Consider the following 23563-nt stretch of genomic DNA (forward strand, 5'->3'; position numbering starts at 1 on the left):
TTTCCCAATAGCGGCCTTGCAGCCATGTAAGGCGCTAACCTGCTTATTGGGGGTATTAGGGGTTCAGTGTCTTACCCAAGGACACTTCGACATGTAACACGGACGAGCCGGGATTCGAACTGGGATCCCTTGATCCCTAGACGAGCGCTCTACCTCCTGAGCTACTGCCGCCCCAAGCGTTCCTCACCGACTTTGTGTGAATGCTCAGACCCGTGGAAAATTACAGGGAACATTGCTCCAGGAAAACATCTCTCCAGGAAAACACAGAGAACTGGCATTGAATCCTCCCTAAGATTTTCAACAGCTGTTTAACATTTGACACTCACAATAGAACGTTTACCCCTTCTTCACACCGATTGTCTTTAAGGGTTTTCCTTAACTCCTGGCCAAATGCCAGGAAGTGCTGCTCATCCTCTCTCCTTCTTCCTCACGTCTTTGAATGCTTGGCACTTGCCACTGAGGTCCGACCCAAAGCCAAGAGCACTAAAGCCATTCTGTTTGGGAGTTTCCACCCTCTTCACACTCCATCTACTCCCCCTCAGCCGCACTCGCGCCACGGCACTTGCGCTTCCTCTCCCATTCAGTCGGTCATTTCCGCAGGGTCCCATGTGGGGCGTATTAGTCTCACAGTAGCCTCCATTGAGAGTCTGTGCAGTCCCAGAAAATTGGAGATGGGTACGAGTGTGAGGAAGAGTGCGTCCTGGGTGTGAGTAACTTCAGATGTGACTGCAGAGAATCCGACACAAAGAAGCAGCTGTGCGTGGAAGGAAGCGGGATTCCGAGAGGAACTGGCGCACGGGCGGAAAGGGAAGCTCTGCACAAGCCAGAGAAATGATGGAGAGAATACTCACAGAGCATTTCCTACTTGGCAGAACTCATTACAAGGCTGTCCGCGTACTAAAAAACCTGAGACAGAAGGTCATGGTCCTCGGAAGAAAACGTCTGACTCGTTTCCCGAATCCAAGCATGAGTCGAGGTCAGGGTTGGGTAGGGTTACTTTAACTGGATTACTTTCAATTACTTTTGGATTACTCCAATACCAAATATGCTAATAAAAGACAAAAGAAACTAAATATGAGTAAAATGACTCAATTTTGTGCAGGCTTGGGGAGTAACGGAATACATGGAAGGGCAAAAATGATGTTGCAAGCTGTTTGGATTTATTCTCATTTTGTTTCTGTCTCATTTTATGTTAGTTTTGCGGAGATCAAAGAGATCAAAGCCAGGAGAGAAAGCTTACCACGTGTTGTGAGTCATCATTTTATTCCTATTTAGTTTCTTTTGTCTATTATTTGCATATTTGGTAGTGGAGTCATCCAAAAGTCATTGAAAGTAATCCAGTTAAAGTAGCCCTACCCAACCCTGGTCGCATTTTATGTTAGTTTTGCCGGAGATCAAAGCCAGGAGAGAAAGCTTACCACGTGTTTTGAGTCATCATTTTATTCCTATTTAGTTTCTTTTGTCTTTTATTAGCATATTTGGTAGTGGAGTCATCCAAAAGTCATTGAAAGTAATCCAGTTAAAGTAGCCCTACCCAACCCTGGTCGCATTTTATGTTAGTTTTGCCGGAGATCAAAGAGATCAAAGCCAGGAGAGAAAGCTTACCACGTGTTGTGAGTCATCATTTTATTGATATTTAGTTTCTTTTGTCTTTTATTAGATTATTTGGTATTGGAGTAATCCAAAAGTCATTGAAAGTAATCCAGTTAAAGTAGCCCTACCCAACCCTGGTCGCATTTTATGTTAGTTTTGCCGGAGATCAAAGAGATCAAAGCCAGGAGAGAAAGCTTACCACGTGTTGTGAGTCATCATTTTATTGATATTTAGTTTATTTTGTCTTTTATTAGATTATTTGGTATTGGAGTAATCCAAAAGTCATTGAAAGTAATCCAGTTAAAGTAGCCCTACCCAACCCTGGTCGCATTTTATGTTAGTTTTGCCGGAGATCAAAGAGATCAAAGCCAGGAGAGAAAGCTTACCACGTGTTGTCAATCATCATTTTATTCATATTTAGTTTCTTTTGTCTTTTATTAGCATATTTGGTATTGGAATAATCCAAAAGTAATTAAAAGTAATTCAGTTAAAGTAACCCTACCCAACCCTGGTCGCATTTTATGTTAGTTTTGCCGGAGATCAAAGAGATCAAAGCCAGGAGAGAAAGCTTACCACGAGTTGTGAGTCATCATTTTATTGATATTTAGTTTCTTTTGTCTTTTATTAGATTATTTGGTATTGGAGTAATCCAAAAGTCATTGAAAGTAATCCAGTTAAAGTAACCCTACCCAACCCTGGTCGAGGTTCAATCACCCGCCAATCTGCTAATTTTTTTCCTGTTAATTTAGTGAAAGTAGACAACCAAATCGAAGAAAAAGCCTATTTTTTATGAAATATGTAGAGAAGAGGAAAATATTCAAGAGAAACATGTTCCTCAATAAAAATATATCACTAAAAACAATAGAAGCAATCAGTCACCAAGTGTACGTTTAGTTTGACGACCTCTAGTCCTTCAGAACCGGATTTGAGATGAAGTGTTTGAGGAGTATGTTAGGAGCAGGGTTGGGTAGGGTTACTTTAACTGGATTACTTTCAATTACTTTTGGATTACTCCACTACCAAATATGCTAATAAAAGACAAAAGAAACTAAATAGGAATAAAATGATGACTCACAACACGTGGTAAGCTTTCTCTCCTGGCTTTGATCTCTTTGATCTCCGCAAAACTAACATCAAATGAGACAGAAACAAAATGAGAATAAATCCAAACAGCTTGCCAACATCATTTTTGCCGTTCCATGTATTCCGTTACTCCCCAAGCCTGCACAAAATTTAGTCATTTTATTCATATATGGTTTATTTTGTCTTTTATTAGCATATTTGGTATTGGAGTAATCCAAAAGTAATTGAATGTAATCCAGTTAAAGTAACCCTACCCAACCCTGGTTAGGAGTGACAAGAACGATTAGATCGAGAAATGAAATTGTGAGAGAGATAAGTGGAGTAGTAGTGGAACTGATAAGAGAGTACTCGGTTGGTTTGGACACATGAAGAGGATGGATGAGGAGCAAATGTTGAAGATGATCTACAGAGCAAAAGAAAATGGAAGGAGACCAAGAGGAAGGCCACGATTGACGTGGATGGATGGTGTTATGAGTGCATTGCAGGAAAGAGGTCGAAATATAGTGGAAGGTAGAGCTCTTGTTGGTGATAGGAATGGGTGGAGAGGTCTGGTAAAAGGATAGTGGGATGTTTGGGCGCGTTTTAAGGGATGGATAGGCCACCCGTATGATGCGGCAGGGGTAAACCAGCGAAAACTGTCGGGACCTGCTGTTGAACAGTGTGTTGTGACATGGCCGCTTTTTTGTGTCCCGTTTCATCTGGAGGGACGAAAGCATGACCAACTTGGGTGCCAAGGTGCTTAACTTGGCATTTGGGTTGGCCATGGTCCCAAAACTTTTGTCTATGTTTTTTTTGCTACTTTTTCCCTTTTTAATTTTCTTTGTTTTCGTATGTGTTTTTCTTGCTGTCGCTCACCCCTCTCGAGGGATATGACCGGGGTAGATAGATCGATTCACTCAACTTAATGAAAAAAATCTGTTTATTTACTAAAATTTCTTTTGTTAGTACAGTGGAACCTCGGTTTTCGAACGCCTCTCAGTTCGAACCAATCGGTTTTCGACCAAAAATTTAGAGAAATTCTTGCTTCGCTTTTCGTTCAAAAAAATCGGAGTTTGAACGCCGGTACGCTAGGGGCGACGCTGAGCGGCGTACGAGTGTAGATTGCCCCCACCCCTCGTGAAGAACTGTTGTCACGGCAACGCGCACTCCTTTTCTGTTTTCGTTTTTCAAAAGCGGTGAAGGGAGTGTTTTAACCCCTAATTATGCCTCGGAAGAAGGTCGGTGCAAGCAGCAAAGTTGCTACAGGTGAAAAAAGAGGAGTAGTGCGTACAACTATTGCATTTAAGAAAGAAATAATAGCAAAATATGAAGAAGGTGTGCGAGTTTCCCTTCTTTCAGGAATACAGCATTGCTTCTGCCGACCGGTAAGAAATCCTATTCATAATTCTTTTCTTTATCCTTTAACCGCTCACCACTTGTTGTGGAGACCCGGGTGCTAAATGACGTGTAAACGACCTGATTTTTTTTATTTTTACACGTTCACGGAAAGATTACGCTAACGCGAACGTAAGATTAGCCTGGGTTAGCTTTACGTTAAATATTCAAGATAAACATTCGGGGTGTTGGAACGGATTAAAACAATTTTACATTACTTTTAATGGGAAAAAAACAGCTTCGGTGACCGTACAAATCGGTTTTCGTACAAAGAAATGGAACGGATTATGGTCGTGAACCGAGGTTCCACTGTACTACACTTTACTAAATGTTAGACTGGGAATTTCACTGTGTAAATGTAACAGCATGCCAGAACCCCTGTCTACATTTTTTGGAAATAGCTGGCTAGCACAAGGGCTGCTTGTGCACGCAGACGTGAAATGTTTCTCTCCGCGTCAACATGTGTGTCAGTAGGTCGGCCCAGGCTGCACAGTGTGTCAATTCTTGTGAGGATTTTACTTTTAAATGAGACATAACCGGTGAAATGAAGCACCAAAGCCAGGTACTGTCTTTGCCAATGCATACTAAGGGACTCTTTATGACTATTTACAAAGCTATTCATTGTATAGAAATGACTTTTGAAAGCTTCTTGTTCATTCAGTCGCAGTGTTCTCTGTGTTTTTTAAGAATAGCGGAAGTACACAGTAAAACGAATTCAGTGCGGGCAATGTGCTTACAATTTCACCCGATTAGCAAACCACACTTATCCATTTGCCTGTATAAAAATTGGCCTGGGAGTGTTTAGTGAGCAACAGTTGTAAAAAAGCCTGGGGTGTCTTAGCCAGGGTTGGGTAGGGTTACTTTAACTGGATTACTTTCAATTACTTTTGGATTACTCCAATACCAAATATGCTAATAAAAGACAAAAGAAACTCAATATGTTTAAAATGACTCAATTTTGTGCAGGCTTGGGGAGTAACGGAATACACGGAACGGCAAAAATGATGTTGGCAAGCTGGATTTATTTTCATTTTGTTTCCGTCGCATTTTATGTTAGTTTTGCCGGAGATCAAAGAGATAGAAGCCAGGAGAGAAGGCTTACCATGTGTTGTGAGTCATCATTTTATTCCTATTTAGTTTCTTTTGTCTTTTATTAGCATATTTGGTATTGGAGTCATCCAAAAATAATTGAAAGTAATCAAGCTAAAGTAACCCTACCCAACCCTGAACATATTATAACAACAAAATTGGATGTGGCACTCCAGTTTCACATTTAACAGTGAGGATAAAAGGGTTACTTTAACTTGATTACTTTCAATCAAATTACTTAATTTTGTGGAGGCTTGAGGAGTAACGGAATACATGAAACGGCAAAAATGATGTTGGATTTATTTTCATTTTGTTTCTGTCGCATTTTATGTTAGTTTTGCCGGAGATCAAAGAGATCAAAGCCAGGAGAGAAAGCTTACCACGTGTTGTGAGTCATCATTTTATTCATTTGTAGTTTCTTTTGTCTTTTATTAGCACATTTGGTATTGGAGTAATCCAAAAGTCATTGAAAGTAATCCAGTTAAAGTAACCCTACCCAACCCTGATTATAACCTTATCTTCTTTGTTCCTTTAGCTTCTTTGTTTTCTTTTATCCTCACTATTAAATGTGAAACTGGAGTGCCATGTCCAATTTCGTTGTTATAATAATTTCAGGGTTGGGTAGGGTTACTTTAACTTGATTACTTTGAATTACTTTTGGATTACTCCAATACCAAATATGCTAATAAAAGACAAAAGAAACTCAATATGTTTAAAATGACTAAATTTTGTGCAGGCTTGGGGAGTAACGGAATACATGGAACGGCAAAAAGGATGTTGGCAAGCTGTTTGGATTTATTTTCATTTTGTTTCTGTCGCATTTTATGTTAGTTTTGCCAGAAATTAAAGAGATCAAAGCCAGGAGAGAAAGCTTACAATGTGTTGTAAGTCGTCATTTTATTCATATTTAGTTTCTTTTGTCTTTTATTAGCATATTTGGTATTGGAGTAATCCAAAAGTAATTGAAAGTAATCCAGTTAAAGTAATCCTAACCAACCCAGGTCGCATTTGATGTTAGTTTTGCCGGAGATCAAAGAGATCAAAGCCAGGAGAGAAAGCTTACCACGTGTTGTGAGTCATCATTTTATTTATATTTTGTTTCTTTTGTATTTTATTAGCATATTTGGTATTGGAGTCATCCAAAAGTCATTGAAAGTAATCCAGTTAAAGTAACCCTACCCAACCCTGGTCTTAGCCCACTCATTATACAAGAAAAAGACCGGGTTTAGTTTTGTTTTAGTATTATTTGAATGAATGAATAAAAACTTTATTCGAACATTAAAACAAAAAAACAGAACAAAAACAATAACTCAACAACAAAATAGTGTTACATAATATGTTCGAAAAAGGGTAGTAACAAGCAAATTGCTTACATTCCCTACCCCTTCATCTTCCTTCTTAAATACACCAATGATATAAAAACAATGGAAATAATATTAATAATAACATTCATGATATAACAATAGCAACAATAACACAAAGTTAACCATAGTTCTAGACGCACTATTCCCAATCTCTCGTATCATTCATTTTCTTCATCTCTGTATTCCGCCAGTAATTTAGTATTTGTATTTAAATTTAAACATGTGAATAGTTGGACATTGTTTGATCTTGTCTTGCAAATTGTTCCAAAGTTTGACTCCACACACAGACACACACATACTTTTCCTGGTGGTTCTCACCTTTGGGATAATGAATTTACTAAAGCCCCTTAAGTTATAATTTCCCTCTTTCCGAATGGATGATTTCTGGATGTTTTTGGCACTATGTTTTTGTTGACCTTAAATAGCAGCTGTGCAGTGAAAATGTTGACTAAATCATCCAATCTTAATAATTTGGACTGCAGGAATAAAATATGAGTATGATCTCGATATTCTACCCTGTGTATGGTTCTAATGGCACGTTTTTGGAGGATAAAAAGTGAACTTTTGTAATGATTGCCCCAGACTTCTGCACAATATGTTAAGTATGGCAGAACTAGAGAACAATATAATAAATACAATGCATTATAGTTTAAAATGAATTTTATTAATTATTGAAATGCTTTTAGATACTTTAGTTTGTATGTGTCTGATGTGTGTTTTCCAATTTAATTTATTGTCTATCATGACCCCTAAAGAGATAATTTCTGATACAGCGTCTATTGCAGCACCATCCATTTTTACTTCTTAAATCTTGATTTGCCTTGCGATGACCAAAGAATATTACTTTCGTTTTATTTAAATTTAGAGATAATTTATTTATATCCATCCATACTTTTAGGTTAATTAATTAACGATTAATACAGGTTACCAAATCCATATAGTTATCATTTGAATAGTAAATGTTAGTGTCGTCTGCAAATATTACTATTTTCAATAGTTTTGAAACATTAAAAATATCGTTCATATATATATTGAATAACTTTGGACCCAGGATAGAGCCCTGTGGTACTCCAGATGACAGATGACAACTCTAAGATTTTCACATATTGCTTCCTCCACGTCAAATAATAAGCCACGGCCATGATGCCATATCTTTCCAGTTTTTTAATAGTATATTATGATTAATGGTATCAAATGCTTTTTTTAAGTCGATAAACACCCCAACTGTGTATCTCCTTTTTTCTATGCTATGGGTGATTTCTTCTACTGAATCTTGAATGGAGTACGCTTGAGTTATTTTTAGATGGGTGCATCTAGACCGCACTACTTCCCTCGGGGCATGTGTAAGAGAGCGGGAAAGAGAGTCCCCAGAGATCACACACACTGAAAGAAGTTTTTGAGTGGGGCGGGATGTTGGAATGGGGGTGTTGGTGGTCCTTGCCTCATTCCCTGCATTCTACAACCCCCCACCTTTCTTCACTTTTGGCTGGAGAGGAGCCGAATTCCAGCCACTAGATACCTTTGTCCTGGTATTAGGAGGTCTCTGAGGACATTAGTGGATTTCCACAGGTCACCCAGGACTTATTCAGAGCACCCACCTCGTTCCAATTGCTGACGTTTTTTGACTATTCATGCTAAATATTTGCACGAATACGATCCCAAAACTGTATGTATCCTACATGCCCACATTTCTTGTGTAAATATTGTGTAAATTATAACCTTTATCTTATTTGTTTTCTTTTATCCTCACTGTTAAATGTGAACCTGGAGTGCCACATCCAATTTTGTTGTTATAATATGTTCAGGGTTTGGTAGGGTTACTTTCACTTGATTACTTTCAATTACTTTTGGATTACTCCAATACCAGATACGCTAAAAAAAGACAAAAGAAACTAAATATGAATAAAATGACTCAATTTTGTGCAGGCTTGGGGAGTAACGGAACACATGGAAGGGCAAAAATGATGTCGGCAAGCTGTTTGGATTCATTTTCATTTTGTTACTGTCGCATTTTATGTTCGTTTTGCCGGAGATCAGAGAGATCAAAGCCAGGAGAGAAAGCTTACCACGTGTCGTGAGTCATCATTTTATTCATATGTAGTTTCTTTTGTCTTTTATTAGCATATTTGGTATTGGAGTAATCCAAAGCTCATTGAAAGTAATCAAGTTAAAGTAACCCTACCCAACCCTGAATATGTTCAACCCATTTTGTAACAATGACAATAAAGGTATATTCTATTCTATTCTAAAATAAGCTAGTTCCTAAGCTAATCATGGAGTTTTCCCTCTCTCGTACTGCAAACCCGGCATATGAACCTTCTGGAATTCCCCTGTGGGGAATTTCGGGGCGTCCTTCACACTGTATCTCACAAACGAATTTGTAACAACTCCTCAATATATAGATAAACTAAAAAATGTTCCCCGTTGTAATGATCCTTGTTTAACACAGTCCGCAAATAAACACAAAGTAGTGCATTTGCGGAAGGAGGGCACTTAGCTCTCGGACTGTTTGTTTTAAGCAGGAAGCTCCACAGCTGTCTCGGGTTGTCCTGCATTAACCCCCCCCCCACCCGCAGACCCCTCCTCACATTGCCGCCCTTTTGTTCGAATTCCTTAAAATAGATGCAGACTTTCTTGCTATTAGCGTATTCGCAGCACTCTTAGGAGGCAGGAAGTGTTTTTTTTTTCGACAAGACAGGTTAATTCACAACAGATGCAACTCTGGTAGAGAAACCAGGTGTTGGGTTCTTGTTTTCTTGGGGGTACAGTTTTTTGTATAGAGTGTAAAAGTTTTGGACTGTGAATTTTAATTGCATTTGGTATTTATGTTTTATGTCTTTGTGTAACGGCGGTGTACCCGTCCCACCAAGGATTTACATTCAGGCTGGACCGGATGATGAGGCTTTTATTACAATTGCTGCAATGAGCGACACAACAAACACACACCATGTGGTTAGCACCTCCGCTGGTTTTCAACATCGTTAGCAGCGCGCTGGAGACTGCTCAAAGCATATCAAACAAATACCGTATTTTCCGCACTATAAGGCGCACCGGGTTAAAGGGCGCACCCCGAAAAAATAGTTTTTGGTCCTATTTTTGACATACATAAGACGCACCGGAGGGCAGCACGGCGGCGCAGTGGTTAGCGCTTGTGCGGCACAGTTCATGTCATGGGAACCTGTCGTGGGTTCAAATCCAGCTCCAGACTTCCTGTGCGGAGTTTGTATGTTCTCCCCGTGCTTGCGTGGGTTTCCTCCGGGCACTCCGGTTTCCTCCCACATTCCAAAAACATGCATTTCAGGTGAATTGGCCGGTCCAAATTGTCCCTAGGTGTGAATGAGCGAGTGAGTTGTCTGTCCCCTTGTGCCCTGCGATTGGCTGGCAACCAGTTCAGGGTGTCCCCTGCCCACTGCCCGATGATTGCTGGGATGGGCTCCAGCACCCCCGCGACCCTACTGAGGATAAGCGGTGCAGCTAATGAGATGAGATGAAGACGCACCGGATTATAAGGCGCTACAATGGGAACGTGGACAAAACAGTCAGATAGTTCAGTCCAACTTATTACCCCCTTAACATTCCGAAAGCTTGCAAAGACGCAACTACGTGTCAAGAACACGTGCGGATGCGGTGTCCGTACGATGTCACTCAAATGCATCATTTCAAATATCATTCAGAAGGTTAAAGTCTTGGGATTCAAGAAATGCCAACCATTCCTTAGTTTCTATTTTCTTTTTCGCTCGCAACTTTGCTGTATATATGACAATAAACACTTGGAATTGAGTTGAATTTAAAAATCGACACTCCATTCCATCCATTATCTGCACCGCTTATCACAGAAACATCGAGTTCAGTCTGAAACAAGATACAGGGATAATATATATAGCCAGAGTAGCTCACCAAAGTCGTTGTGTTCATAATAATGTGCAGCCGTGGTCCTCTTATATCCGTGAGTTTAGTAAATCCAGGAGAATAAAATATTTACAAATACAAAATAGTAAAAAAATTCTTTCTGTATGCCGTGAGCCACGTGCTATACGCATTCATCTTTTTCGGCCAATTGCAGGCTTTGTTTTGCCGTTTAAGCCAATGCCAGCCTGTAAATATGATAAAAAGGATCCGCCCCTTGACCTCCGAATAACTTTAGCCAATAGTGATCCATTCAAATGATGATTGACACATTGGTTAGCCAATGAAACGCCGATAAATAAATCCCAGCATACACCGCGGACTACTTGGCGTTCGGGGGAAAATCTAGTCGGCGGCTGCAAGTTAGTTGGAAGACTTTGCGACTTAATGTTGATCCATAAATAAGGCGCACTGTATTATAAGGCGCATGGTCAGCTTTTGAAAAAAATAAAGGCTTTTCGGTGCGCCTTATAGTGCGGAAAATACGGTAGTTTTCTTTTCAGTTGACATTCAATACAGTTCAGAAAATCAACCATTACAATAATTTTACATTCATCTCAACAAGATACTTTTAACAAGTGATGGTATAGTAGTTTCAACTTTTACAATGAATTCAACTCGACATATTTTTCAATCTGAATTTTAACCAACGTCATTCTTTTTATATATTTGTGAAAACAAAGATAATTACAATAACGAGTATAAAAAACGGGAATAATTTACCTGCAATGAGCGACACAACATACACACACCATGTGGTTAGCACCTCCGCTGGTTCTCAACATCTATGAAATGAAATGATCTGCAGTTATATAGCGCTTTTTAAGTCAAGACTTCCCAAAGCGCTTTACAATGTGCTTCACATTTCCCAATAGCGGCCTTGCAGCCATGTAAGGCACTAACCTGCTTATTGGGGGCATTAGGGGTTCAGTGTCTTACCCAAGGACACTTCGAAATGTAACACGGACAAGCCGGGATTCGAACTGCGATCTCTTGATCCCAAGACGAGCCACTGCCGCCGATGAGGGAAATTAGCCTTTCAGTCGAGTACAACGTACGGGAAAACTAACATAAATGGCGACAGAAACAAAACGAAAATAAATCCAAACAGCTTGACAACATCAATTACATTTCTGTGTATGTTGCAAGATTTGTCAGTTGTGGTTTTAATGTTGTCAATTAACTTTTTGCGGAGCACCAAAAGATCGTGGCTGCTAACAACATCTGCATTCCGGTCATAAAATCAGACGCTAAACTAAACCTTACCCCGTACCAGCAGGTGGCGCTGTTGGACTCGTCATTGCAGGACACTTATACACGTACTATACAATCATATTTCAGCAGGCATTTCCGCAAAACAAGTTATTTTTACACCTGTTACATGAGCATAAAACCTTTAAAAGTACTGTACATAATCTGAGAATTTTCTACTCGCTGAGGCCATCTTCTGGCTTAAGTTATCACCTCTCTCCAGGTCCCTCTCTGGCATGTGCAAGTATGTGCATTTTTTTAACGCGCTCGATTAAATTCTTCCTTTCTGGGTTGGCGTTTGGACTGTATTCAAAAAAGATCTTTTCTTTCTTTCATGCTAGACTAGCAGAAAACTGGTAAAAAAAAGTTACTTTTCACCCTTTGCCGCCCATTTCTCTTACCTAATATTTTGCACATCCCGAACAGCTTTTCTAAAAGCAAGGTAAAATCTTGAGGGGGATTATGAAGGCTCTTTGAACTTAGTTGAACAATGCTAGCTGTCACGGTTGCCTCCCGGTTGGCGCCAGCTGCGGCTCGTTGACGGATTGGCTTTCCTTCTATTTAAGCTCAGTGCTCTCACTCACCGTTGGTCAGTCTGTCAACGAACCTCTGCCCCGCAAGACGTGGGTTTTTGACTCGGTCCCGTTTCCTGTTGGTATTTCCTGTCCGGTATTGTTCCCGTTTGTTTTGTCCTGTTTAATATCGGTTTCCAGTTTCGTTCCCATCTAATTTGTCTTGTTTAATTTCGATATCCTGTTTCCCCGACAAATTTTCAGTTCGGGTTTCAGCGCAGTCGGTCAGACCCAAAGAACTCAGAAGTTCATTCACGATTTTCTCCTTGACGTTCATGGGCTTGTTGAGTTTCAGATTGGCGGCCACCATCATGGCCTCCTTGGTGGATAGGTGCGGCTTGAGCACATCGCTTGGCTTGATGTAGCAGGACATCTTTTGGAATTTATCCAAGTCTCTGGGATGACCGTTGACCAGGATTTTACCCGTCACGCCCGTCTCCCTGTACCCCGCCAGGACGTCCATCATGGAGGATTTGCCGGCTCCCGGAGGTCCCGTGATGGCGACGAGCTCTTTGCCAACATCATCCCAGTGCCAAAGAAAACCCAGATCTTATCACTCAACGATTACCGGCCCGTTGCACTGACTCCTATCATAATGAAGTGCTTCGAGAGACTGGTTAAAGAGCACATCACCTCCAGTCTCCCCTCTTCATTCGACCCCTTTCAGTTTGCCTACAGGACAAACCGCTCCACCAGGGATGCCATCTCCTCTGCGCTTCACCTGAGCCTGACACACCTAGAGGAGAAGAACACCCATGTGCGGATGCTGTTCCTGGACTTCAGTTCAGCATTCAACACCATCATCCCACAACATCTGGTAGACAAAATGGGGCTTCTGGGTTTCAACACCCCCCTGCGGAACTGGCTGCTGGACTTCCTCTGTGACAGACCCCAATCTGTGCGGATAGGTCAGAACAGTTCAGATGTCATCTACCTCAGCACGGGCTCCCCCCAAGGCTGCGTCCTAAGCCCCTTGCTGTTCACCTTGATGACACACGACTGCGTCCCTAGGTCCGCCACAAACCACATCGTGAAGTATGCTGACGACACAACGGTGGTGGGCCTCATCAGGGATGACAACGACCTGGCCTACAGAGAGGAAGTGGAGCAGTTGGTGGGCTGGTGCAAGGACAACAGCCTGGTCCTGAATGTTGACAAGACTAAAGAGATCATTGTCGACTTTAGGAAAAACCAGCCCAACCATGCCCCACTTTGCATCAACAACAAGGCTGTGGAGGTTGTCAGCAGTATCAAGTTCCTAGGGGTGCACATCACAAACAAACTCACCTGGTCCGTGAACACTGCATCTCTGGTTAAGAGGGCACAGCAGCGCCTGTACTTCCTGCGGAGGATGAGGAGAGCCCACCTGCCCCCACCATCCCTCATCACATTCTACAGGGGCACCATAGAGAGTATCCTGACCAGCTGTATCTCTGTGTGGTGTGGAGGCTGCAGCGCTACCGACTGGGGTAGTGTGAGGAGGGTAACGAGGACAGCGGAGAAAATAATCGGGACTACACTTCCCTCCATTCAGGACATTGGCCAGAAGCGCTGCTTATCCCATGCTAAGAACATTACCGGGGACCCCTCTCACCCCCATCATGGACTATTCACTCTGCTAGCCTCTGGGAAGAGGTACTGCAGTGTGCGGTGCAGGACCACCAGGCTCCGCAATAGTCTAGTCCCCCTGGCCATTAGACTGTTAAATGGTCAATCTAACATATAGTTAACTTAAATCTAAACGGCTGCTAATTTGACTTTTGCACTAGTGGCAGTTTTTTTTATAGCTTGCCACTCCTTGCACATTTGATCTCTGCACTATTGTTACTTACAGTGTTATTACTTACAGTGTTATTGTTTACAATATAATGGTACTGTGTACCTGACTTGTTAACCTGACTGCCCATCTTGCACATCTGGTTAGCGTCTCTTCTTGCACTATCGGCACTATGGTAAATAACACAATACAGCTTTATTTATATCTGTACACTGAAGGACACTGAGGGAAACTGTGGGAGTCAGATCCATCGACATTTCGTTCTGTATACACGTGTACTAGAATGACAATAAAGTAGATCTGAATCTGAATCTGAATCTGAGATATCAATCCTGACCCCAACTGTCCGATATCTGCTCGGGTAATTGCGCTTGCGGGGCACAGTTCATGTCATGGGAACCTGTCGTGGGTTCAAATCCAGCTCCAGACTTCCTGTGCGGAGTTTGTATGTTCTCCCCGTGCTTGCGTGGGTTTCCTCCGGGCACTCCGGTTTCCTCCCACATTCCAAAAACATGCATTTCAGGTGAATTGGTCGGTCCAAATTGTCCCTAGGTGTGAATGAGCGAATGAGTTGTCTGTCCCTGTGTGACCTGCGATTGGCTGGCAACCAGTTCAGGGTGTCCCCTGCCCACTGCCCGGAGATGGCTGGGATGGGCTCCAGCCCCCCCGCGACCCTAATGAGGATAAGCGGTACTGCTAATGAGATGAGATGAGATAACTTCGATATCCTGTTTTGATATCAATTCTGACCCCATCTGACCGATATCTGCTCGAGCAATTGGTATCGATCTCGTCTGCCTCTGGCTTCCTGTCATTCCACGCCAGACCGCTGCCTAACGTGCCTGACTCCCCATTTCCCGTAAAATAAAAAGCTTGCGTGAGAAACGTCACGCATTTGGGTCCTGATCCTGTTCTGGTTCATTACAGTACAGACTGACCCACGGCGACTGAGAGCACTGAGCTTAAATAATAATAATAATAATAGAAGCAACCGTGACAGCTACCACATAAAAAGAAGAAAGAATATTCTAGTTTCAACTTTTTAAGGACACGTTAAAACAAGGCACCTCCTGTTTAATGTTTATTTGTATTTTTTCAAATTTTTAGGTACAGTTTCTAGCTTTAAAAAAATAACCATTACGTCAGCATATTTTAAAGCCCCGATGTGTAATATTTGACCACTAGATGGCAATGTGTTGTCTACTATGAGCAAAGGCCAGTGATACACGGAAACAGCAAATTTGACACAAACATTATACATTGGGGGGCAGCACAACGGGGCAATGGTTAGCGCCTGTGCGGCACAGTTCTGAAGTCATGAGATCAAACCTCCTGTGTGGAGTTTGCATGTTCTCCCCGTGCACTTGTGGGTTTCCTCCGGGCACTCTGGTTGCCTCCCACATTCCAAAAACATATCAGGTTAATTGGCCGGTCCAAATTGTCCCTTGAGCGAGTTCTCTGTCCAGCTACCTTCCTGTGTGGAGTTTGCATGTTCTCCCCGTGCTTGTGTTGGATTACTCCGGGCACTCCGGTTTCCTCCCACATTTCAGAAACGTATCAGGTTAATTGGCCGGTCCAAAATGTCCCTTGAGCGAGTTCTCTGTCCAGCTACTTTCCTGTGTGGAGTTTGCATGTTCTCCCTGTGCTTGCGTTGGATTACTCCGGGCAGTCCGGTTTCCTCCCACATTCCAAAAACATATCAGGTTAATTGTCCGGTCGAAATTGTCCCTAGATGTGAAAGAGCGAGCGAATTGTCTGTCCCTGAGTGCCCTGCAACCAGTTGAGGGTGTCCCCTGCCCACGGCCCGAAGATTGCTGGGATGGGCTCCAGCACTCCCGCAACCCTACTGAGGATAAGCAGTGCAGATGGATTATACATTGGTATGATAGTTCGTGTATTTTTGCCTAGTATTCAAATTAATGTTTTTTTTTACTGGATACAGTTTTTTGTGTTCCACTAGGAAACACTAAATATAACACAGTGTCCCTTTAAGAAAGTTTTATGTTAAGTACAGTGAAACTTACCGTAACTTATGGAAACGCAATCAGGGTTGGGTAGGGTTACTTTAACTGGATTACTTTCAATTACTTTTGGATTACTCCAATACCAAATATGCTAATAAAAGACAAAAGAAACTAAATAGGAATAAAATGATGACTCACAACACGTGGTAAGCTTTCTCTCCTGGCTTTGATCTCTTTGATCTCCAGCAAAACTAACATAAAATGCGACAGAAACAAAATGAAAGTAAATCCAAACATCATTTTTGCCGTTCCATGTATTCCGTTACTCCCCAAGCATGCACAAAATGAAGTAATTTTATTCATATTTAGTTTCTTTTGTCTTTTATTAGCATATTTGGTATTGGAGTAATCCAAAAGTAATTGAAAGTAATCAAGTAAAAGTAACCCTACCCAACCCTGAACGCAATTGAATCCTTTTCCAAGATGTCTCTAATTTCAACCACCCCAACGATACATAGCATTTTTCTCATTTAATTCGTAAGCGTTTTTTTGTTCCCGATCTCCCGGGAACATATTTCACTTCGAACATTGGAGGCTCCTAAATGGAGCCAGTCCAATTTGTCGGTGCCTTTCTTTCCTTCCACAGCAAACTCCCCCTAAAAAAAACACTCTCCCAAACAAAAGCCCGCTTGTCTGTGAGGAATTTTCCACATTCCTTACAACGACAGAGAGTTTTCTGCTCTACAAAGGGACCTTGGCAGAATTCCCCCTAATCGCGGGACCCTGATAGGTGCAGTTCATAACTCTGGTGCTGTCGAGACAATGGGTGGTGCCAAAAAGGACAAAAGTTCAACCATTTTGTGATGCAGTAGAAAAAAAATCACCCATAGCATAGAAAAAAAAAGATATTTGCAGTTGGGGTATTTATTGACTTAAAAAAAAGCATTTGATACCATTCATCATAATATACTTTTTAAAAAAACTGGAAAGATATGGCATTAGGGGCGTGGCTTTGCAATGGATTCAAAGTTAGTTGACCCGGAGGAAGCAATATGTGAAAATGGGAGAGTTGTCATCTGAATACTTGGACATCTGTTGTGGAGTACCACAGGGTTCTATCCTGGGTCCAAAGTTATTTAATTTATACATTAACGATATTTTTAATGTTTCAAAACTATTAAAAAACTATTAAAACACTAACATTTTCTATTCAAATGATAACTATATAGATTTAGTAACCTGCATTAATCGTGGAATTAATTAACCTAAAAGTATGGATGGATATAAATAAATTATCTTTAAATTTAAATAAAACCAAAGTAATATATTTGGTAATCGCAAGGCAAATCAAGATTTAGAAGTAAAAATGGATGGTGCTGCCATAGACACTATCAGAAATGAAGTTTTTAGGGGTCATAATGGACAATAAATTAAGTTGGATAACACACATCAGACACATACAAACTAAAATATCTAAAAGCAATTAAATCATTAATAAAGCCAAATTCATTTTAAACTATAATGCATTGTATTCATTATATTGTTCTCTAGTTCTGACATACTGAACATATTGTGCAGAAGTCTGGGGCAATCATTACAAAAGTTGACTTTTTATCCTCCAAAAACGTGCCATTAGAACCATACACAGGGTAGGATATCAGGATCATACTCATATTTTATTCCTGCAGTCCAAATTATTAAAATTGAATGATTTCGTAAAAATTTTCACTGCCATTTAAGGTCAACAAAAACATGGTGCCAGAAAACATCCAAAAACTATTCATACGGAAAGAGGGAAATTATAACTTAAGGAGCTATAGTAAATTCATAATTCCAAAGGTGAGAACCACCAGGAAAAGTATGTGTGTGTCTGTGTGTGGAGTCAAACTTTGGAACAATTTACAAGACGAGATCATACAATGTCTAACTATTCACTTGTTCAAATTTAAATACAAAAAAACATTACAGGCGGAATGCAGAGATGAAGAAAATGGGGTATGAGTGATACCAGAGATTAGAAATACTGCGTTTACAGCCATGGTTAACTTTGTTGTTATTGTTGCTATTGTTATATCATAACTGTTATTAATATTATTACTATTGTTGTTATTATCATTGGTCTATTTAATAGGGAAGATGAAGGAGTAGGGAAAATCAGCATCTGCTTCTTACTACCCCTTTACGAACATCTTATGTAACATTATTTTGTTGTGGAGTTATTGTTTTGGTTCTGTTTTTATTTTAATGTTCGATTGGTCCGATTGAGGGCAGCACGGCGGCGCAGTGGTTAGCGCATGTGCGGCACAGTTCAAGTCATGGGAACCTCCTGCGTGGGTTCAAATCCAGCTCCAGACTTCCTGTGCGGACTTTGTATGTTCTCCCCGTGCTTGCGTGGGTTTCCTCCGGGCACTCCGGTTTCCTCCCACATTCCAAAAACATGCATTTCAGGTGAATTGGCCGGTCCAAATTGTCCCTAGATGTGAATGAGCGAGCGAGTTGTCTGTCCCCGTGTGCCCTGCGATTGGCTGGCAACCAGTGTCCCCTGCCAGCTGCCCGATGATTGCTGGGATGGGCTCCAGCACCCCTGCGACCCTACTGAGGATAAGCGGTGCAGCTAATGAGATCAGATGAGATGAGATTGAACTTGATCTCTGAACATTGACATACGTAATATCACCCAGAGTGACTCAGTCAAATATTTAGTTGTCATATTTGACCCCGATCTGTTCCTTCTAAACACACGTTAAGAATATTACTAGAACAGCTTTTTTTCATCTTCGCAATGTTGCTAAAATCCGCCCCATGCTGTCTCAGTCGGATGCAGAGTCACGGCATTTAGATGGACCAATAACTAGCATTTCGGGTTAAGTCGCGAGAAGTTGAGTGACATCCATTCTTTTCTCTCAGTGAGGCAGGCCTCCAAATTTCCACAGTTTAGTGTGGAAGATTCCTCTATCGAAAGATATAGTTGAGTGTCATCTGCGTAGCAATGGGAACTAATATTATACCGTAAAGTCCGGACTATAAGCCGCTACTTTTTTCCCAAACGTTCAACCCTGCGGCTTATTCAGTGATGCGGCCAATTTATGTCATTTTTCTAACGGCCGCCAGCGGCGCTCGAGTACAAAAGGTAACATTTAGACTGCAACTTCTTAGCTTGTGCACAAATTAAATTAGCGTAGACATATCCTCATCATGCAAATTGCAAAAAGAAAGGCACATGACGCAGCTTACAAGCTAAACGCAATCGAACAGTCCGATAAAGAAGGAAACACAGCTACTGCATGCACTTTACCTTGCGAGCGTGTTTCTAGCGTGTTTTTGAATAAGGGAGTGTGGGACGACGTCTATACGACAAAGTCTCTTTCCCATACTAAAGGAGGACAACTTTGATGACGACAGTTATAGGGAGGGTGATGAGAACGGCTTACCGGGGTTTTGGGGTTTTTAAGGGTTATTGTTCTATCTTCGTTATTCGTTATCCATTATCCGTTATCGGTCAGTTCATAATACGCTACAAAGCCTAGGAGCCGGGACACTTACTCTCAGCCAAAAGGCCAAGCTAAGGTCCTAGCCCTAAAGCCTTGCTGCGATCATTGCGAATGCACCGTTCCCGGAGGTACTGCAATACCGGGCCGATGCGTGGAGTGGACAGAGCAAGCTCTTATTCCATCTCCGAAATGCAAAAATCAAAGATCATGGCAAGAGGTACGGCCAACACGTGCTGACACTGCTTACCGTGATTTCTACATGTACGGTATATTTTTTTTTAATAGACCCGTTAACTGTGTTGCGAGCGTGTTGTTAGTAGCGTTTTGCTACCCTTCACAGGCATGGTTTGGGATGAAAGTTTTAATATTATTATTAAAGCTTTGAAAACTCTCTCGGTGTACCGTCTTTCTTTGTCAATATGTGTAACCCATGTATAATATGTATTTGCAACTGTATATTTTTGTAATGTATTTATTTGTATTTATTTTGGACACTTATTCTGATAAGTCTTGCACTGACCAATTAAAAAGAAGGGGCGTAACAGACGCGGGGGATGACGGGAAGTGGGGACCGGTAAAGGTGATTGTTTGTGGACACGGCAGACAAAAGTGGATATATATTTTTCCCACCCTTACCTTTGGAAATATACACTTTTTTTCCTTGGATTACTTTTAACGGGACATGGACTCTGCAGGTCTGCATCATATCTTAAGTACCGGTATCGTTTTCCGTTTATTTTGCCGGCTGTGGTTGTTAAACTGAGTACTTTATGCTTAGTTAGAATCGCGGGACTCAAAGTAGGGTTTGGGTTAAATTTGTGATTGAGTTTTAACATGGGCGTACGCGGCTTATATACAGGTGCGGCTTGTGTATGTACAAAAGCGGTTATCCTCTTAAAATGTGGTGGGTGCGGCTTATAATCAGGTGCGCTCTATAGTCAGGAATTTACGGTACTTGCGAATAATATCACCTCATGGACGCATGTAAATGCTGAAAAGAAGGGGGCCAAGGACTGAACCCTGCGGAACACCACAGGTCACACTAAAGGGCTCCTATGTCACCACATTTAACACAGTGCGTCCTATCTGAGATAGGATCTGAACCATAAGAGGACGGTTCCTGATATATATATATATATATATATATATATATATATATAATTGTCAAAATGTCCTCTTCTGTTTCTCTCGTCCGACAGCGTTTATTCCCAAGTGTGACACAAACCTGCCGGAGTAGTCAAATGTTCACCTTCGGCAAAGTGCTCCATTAGGCACCGTTGTTAAACTTTAACTATTTAAATGTCAAGCGTTCCCGATTTTTACTGCCTCCTCCACGACATAGCGGCCCGTGTGATGCAGATCCCATTACAGCCGTTTCATCGGCCCAATGGCGCATGTTTGCCCAGGTCGAACTTGCTGCTCCAATTATCCGCCCGGCTTCAAAGGCGGTGCAAAGGTTAACCGGCTCAGTAACGGTTAACTAGAGCAAACAGCAGCTCCTAACTTAAGGGAGAACGAAAACTTCAGCGAGGACAGATGCGAGGGAATAAGGCGAAAGGGCAGCGTGTCTGTGTGTTGTTTGCTGGGTTCGTACGGGTGCTTGAAATCCTGGAGTTTTGATGTTGTGTTTGGAAGGATTGGAAAGTGCTTGGGTTTTCGGTGAGGTGTTTCTAAATGTGTGATTTTGTTTTTCCAACACGTCTGCTTTAAAAATGGCAGCGATACCGTTCTCTGGTGGGTTCAATTTGCCATTGTATATCACAAGCTAGAAACGGAGACAGGACCCAATAGCCTGCGTTTTACTCAGTTTTATTGATAAAGAGAGAGCAGTGGTTGCTTCCACCATCCGATGATCGTCGGACATGGGTAGCAGGTGGCAGGAACACGGAAGTAGCACTTCCGTGTCGAGCGAGGGTCGTCGTAGGCAGCGGGAAAACAAGTCGATGGCCGGGACGGAGGAGCAAAGGCAGTAACGAATCCAGAAAAGAGGTCAGCAACAGGTGTCAGGCAGGAAACAGGGCAAAACGGGTCGATGGTGGGGACGGAAGAGCAAGGCAGAAACGGGTCCAGAAACAGGTCGAAAACAGGTATCAGGCATGAGAAAACTGGGCAGGAGAATGTCGGATAGTGCAGAGCTTGCCTATCTGAAAGCATAGGTTCGCAGACGGTCTGACAGCTTCCTCTTGGAAGACGGGGATTTAAAAAGGGTCAGGGAGCTAATCAGCGACTAGGGCTGTTGGCGCAAACGGGGCATTCGCAGGTACCCCGAATCAGCAATCATGACATCAAGATTAACCGCGGCTGGCATTAGTTTGTATGGCATCACCTCCTATGGTTTGTGCCAAGACGACAGGGGCACGCTACACCTAAACAGGGTTCTATGAAATGCTTATTATTGCTAGGATTGTGGACATTTCTTTTGAAAAATTATATTATATTATATTATAAAAATATATTATAAAAAAATAAGGTATTTTTTTGCCCCAGTGGTAAATTCTAATGGGAAGAACAAAAAAATCTAGGGTACATCTCATCTCATCTCATCAGCCGTACCGCTTATCCTCATTAGGGTCGCGGGGGGGCTGGAGCCCATCCCAGCCATCTCCGGGCAGTGGGCAGGGGACACCCTGAACTGGTTGCCAGCCAATCGCAGGGCACACAGGGACAGACAACTCATTCGCTCATTCACACCTAGGGACAATTTGGACCGGCCAATTCACCTGAAATGCATGTTTTTGGAATGTGGGAGGAAACCAGAGTGCCCGGAGGAAACCCACGCAAGCACGGGGAGAACATACAAACTCCGCACAGGAAGTCTGGAGCTGGATATTACTTGTAATTTTTACCCTATACCATTTTGGAGAGAGATTTTTCTCAATAATAATTACACACGTAATGTTCGAATCCACAATTATGTTTGCAATTTACTCAAGGTCTAAAAAACACATGTTGATAAATTGTCAAGACCAGAACAGAGACAGGACCCACTCGCGTAACGTTTCTCAGTTTTATTGGGAAGAAGGGAAAGGAATGCACACCGTATCCGGTGATCGCAGGTCGCTCTGAACGCGGAAGTGGGACTTCCGTGGCGAGCGATGGTGGTGTCGGGAACGGGAAAAAAACGGGTCAGTAGCCGGGATAGAAGAGCGAAAGACGTGATCGGGATCAGTAACAAGTCGAAAGCCAGGAGTAGACGTGGTCGAGATAAAAAACGGATTGTTATTCGGGACGGGAGGGCAGACGTGGTCGAAATCAAAATGGATCATAACGGGAGACAAACAGGAGCAAAAACAGGGCATGCGAAAAAGGGCTTGCCGTGTAAAAACAGAGATTCGCAGACGGACCGACAAAAGGGGACTCACAGGACAGAGTTTAAATACTGACAGGGAGTTAATCTGTCAACAAGCTGCAGATGGCGCCACACAGGCGGGGCCAATTTGGCGCCATGGCAACCGTGACACATGGGCGTGGCCAATTGGGTCCCATGTCGACCGTGACTTCAATGCACACACAAGATTAAAAATCACATATTTAAATCACAGTTATAGTTGTGGATCTGCAAAATACATAATTCACAACGGATTTCTTCTTTTAATGGTCCTGGAGATACTGGAAAATTGAAAGTTCTCAAAAAGTGCTTGAATTCAGCCATTAAATAGTCCTACGAACCCGGGACAATTAAGACCATTGTCAAGTCAAGTCATGTTTATTTGTTTGGCCCTTAATCACAAAGAGTCTCAAAGGGCTGCACAGACTATTATGACACCATCCCCTGATCTAAAACCTACATGAGGGCTAGGAAAAACTCAAAAACCTGAAGATGAGTCAAGTCATGTTTATTTGTGACATCCTTAATCACAAAGAGTCTCAAAGGGCTGCACAGACCCCAGATTATTGCTCACTACAGACTATTCTGACACCATCTCCTGATCTAAAACCTACATGAGGGCAAGGAAAAACTCAAAAACCTCAGGATGAGTCAAGTCAAGTTTATTTGTATTGCCCTTAATCACAGACAGTCTCAAAGGGCTGCACAGACCACAGATTATTGCAAACTACAGACTATTAAAACACAATCCCCTGATCTAAAACCTACATG

General features: G+C 41.9%; 1 protein-coding gene and 1 pseudogene across 1 annotated transcript in view; one reads left to right on the forward strand and one right to left on the reverse strand.

Moving 5' to 3' along the window:
- hmga2 (high mobility group AT-hook 2) overlaps window positions 1-23563 on the forward strand; it is a 47417-nt gene that overhangs the window by 12474 nt on the left and 11380 nt on the right. The gene's annotated exons all lie outside the window — the stretch shown is intronic.
- LOC148356264 (U2 spliceosomal RNA) lies at window positions 19578-19667 on the reverse strand (annotated as a pseudogene).

Source organism: Urocampus carinirostris, chromosome 11 (genome assembly GCF_059441175.1).
Source record: "Urocampus carinirostris isolate Australia breed hairy pipefish chromosome 11, RoL_Ucar_1.0, whole genome shotgun sequence".
Lineage (NCBI taxonomy): Eukaryota > Metazoa > Chordata > Actinopteri > Syngnathiformes > Syngnathidae > Urocampus > Urocampus carinirostris.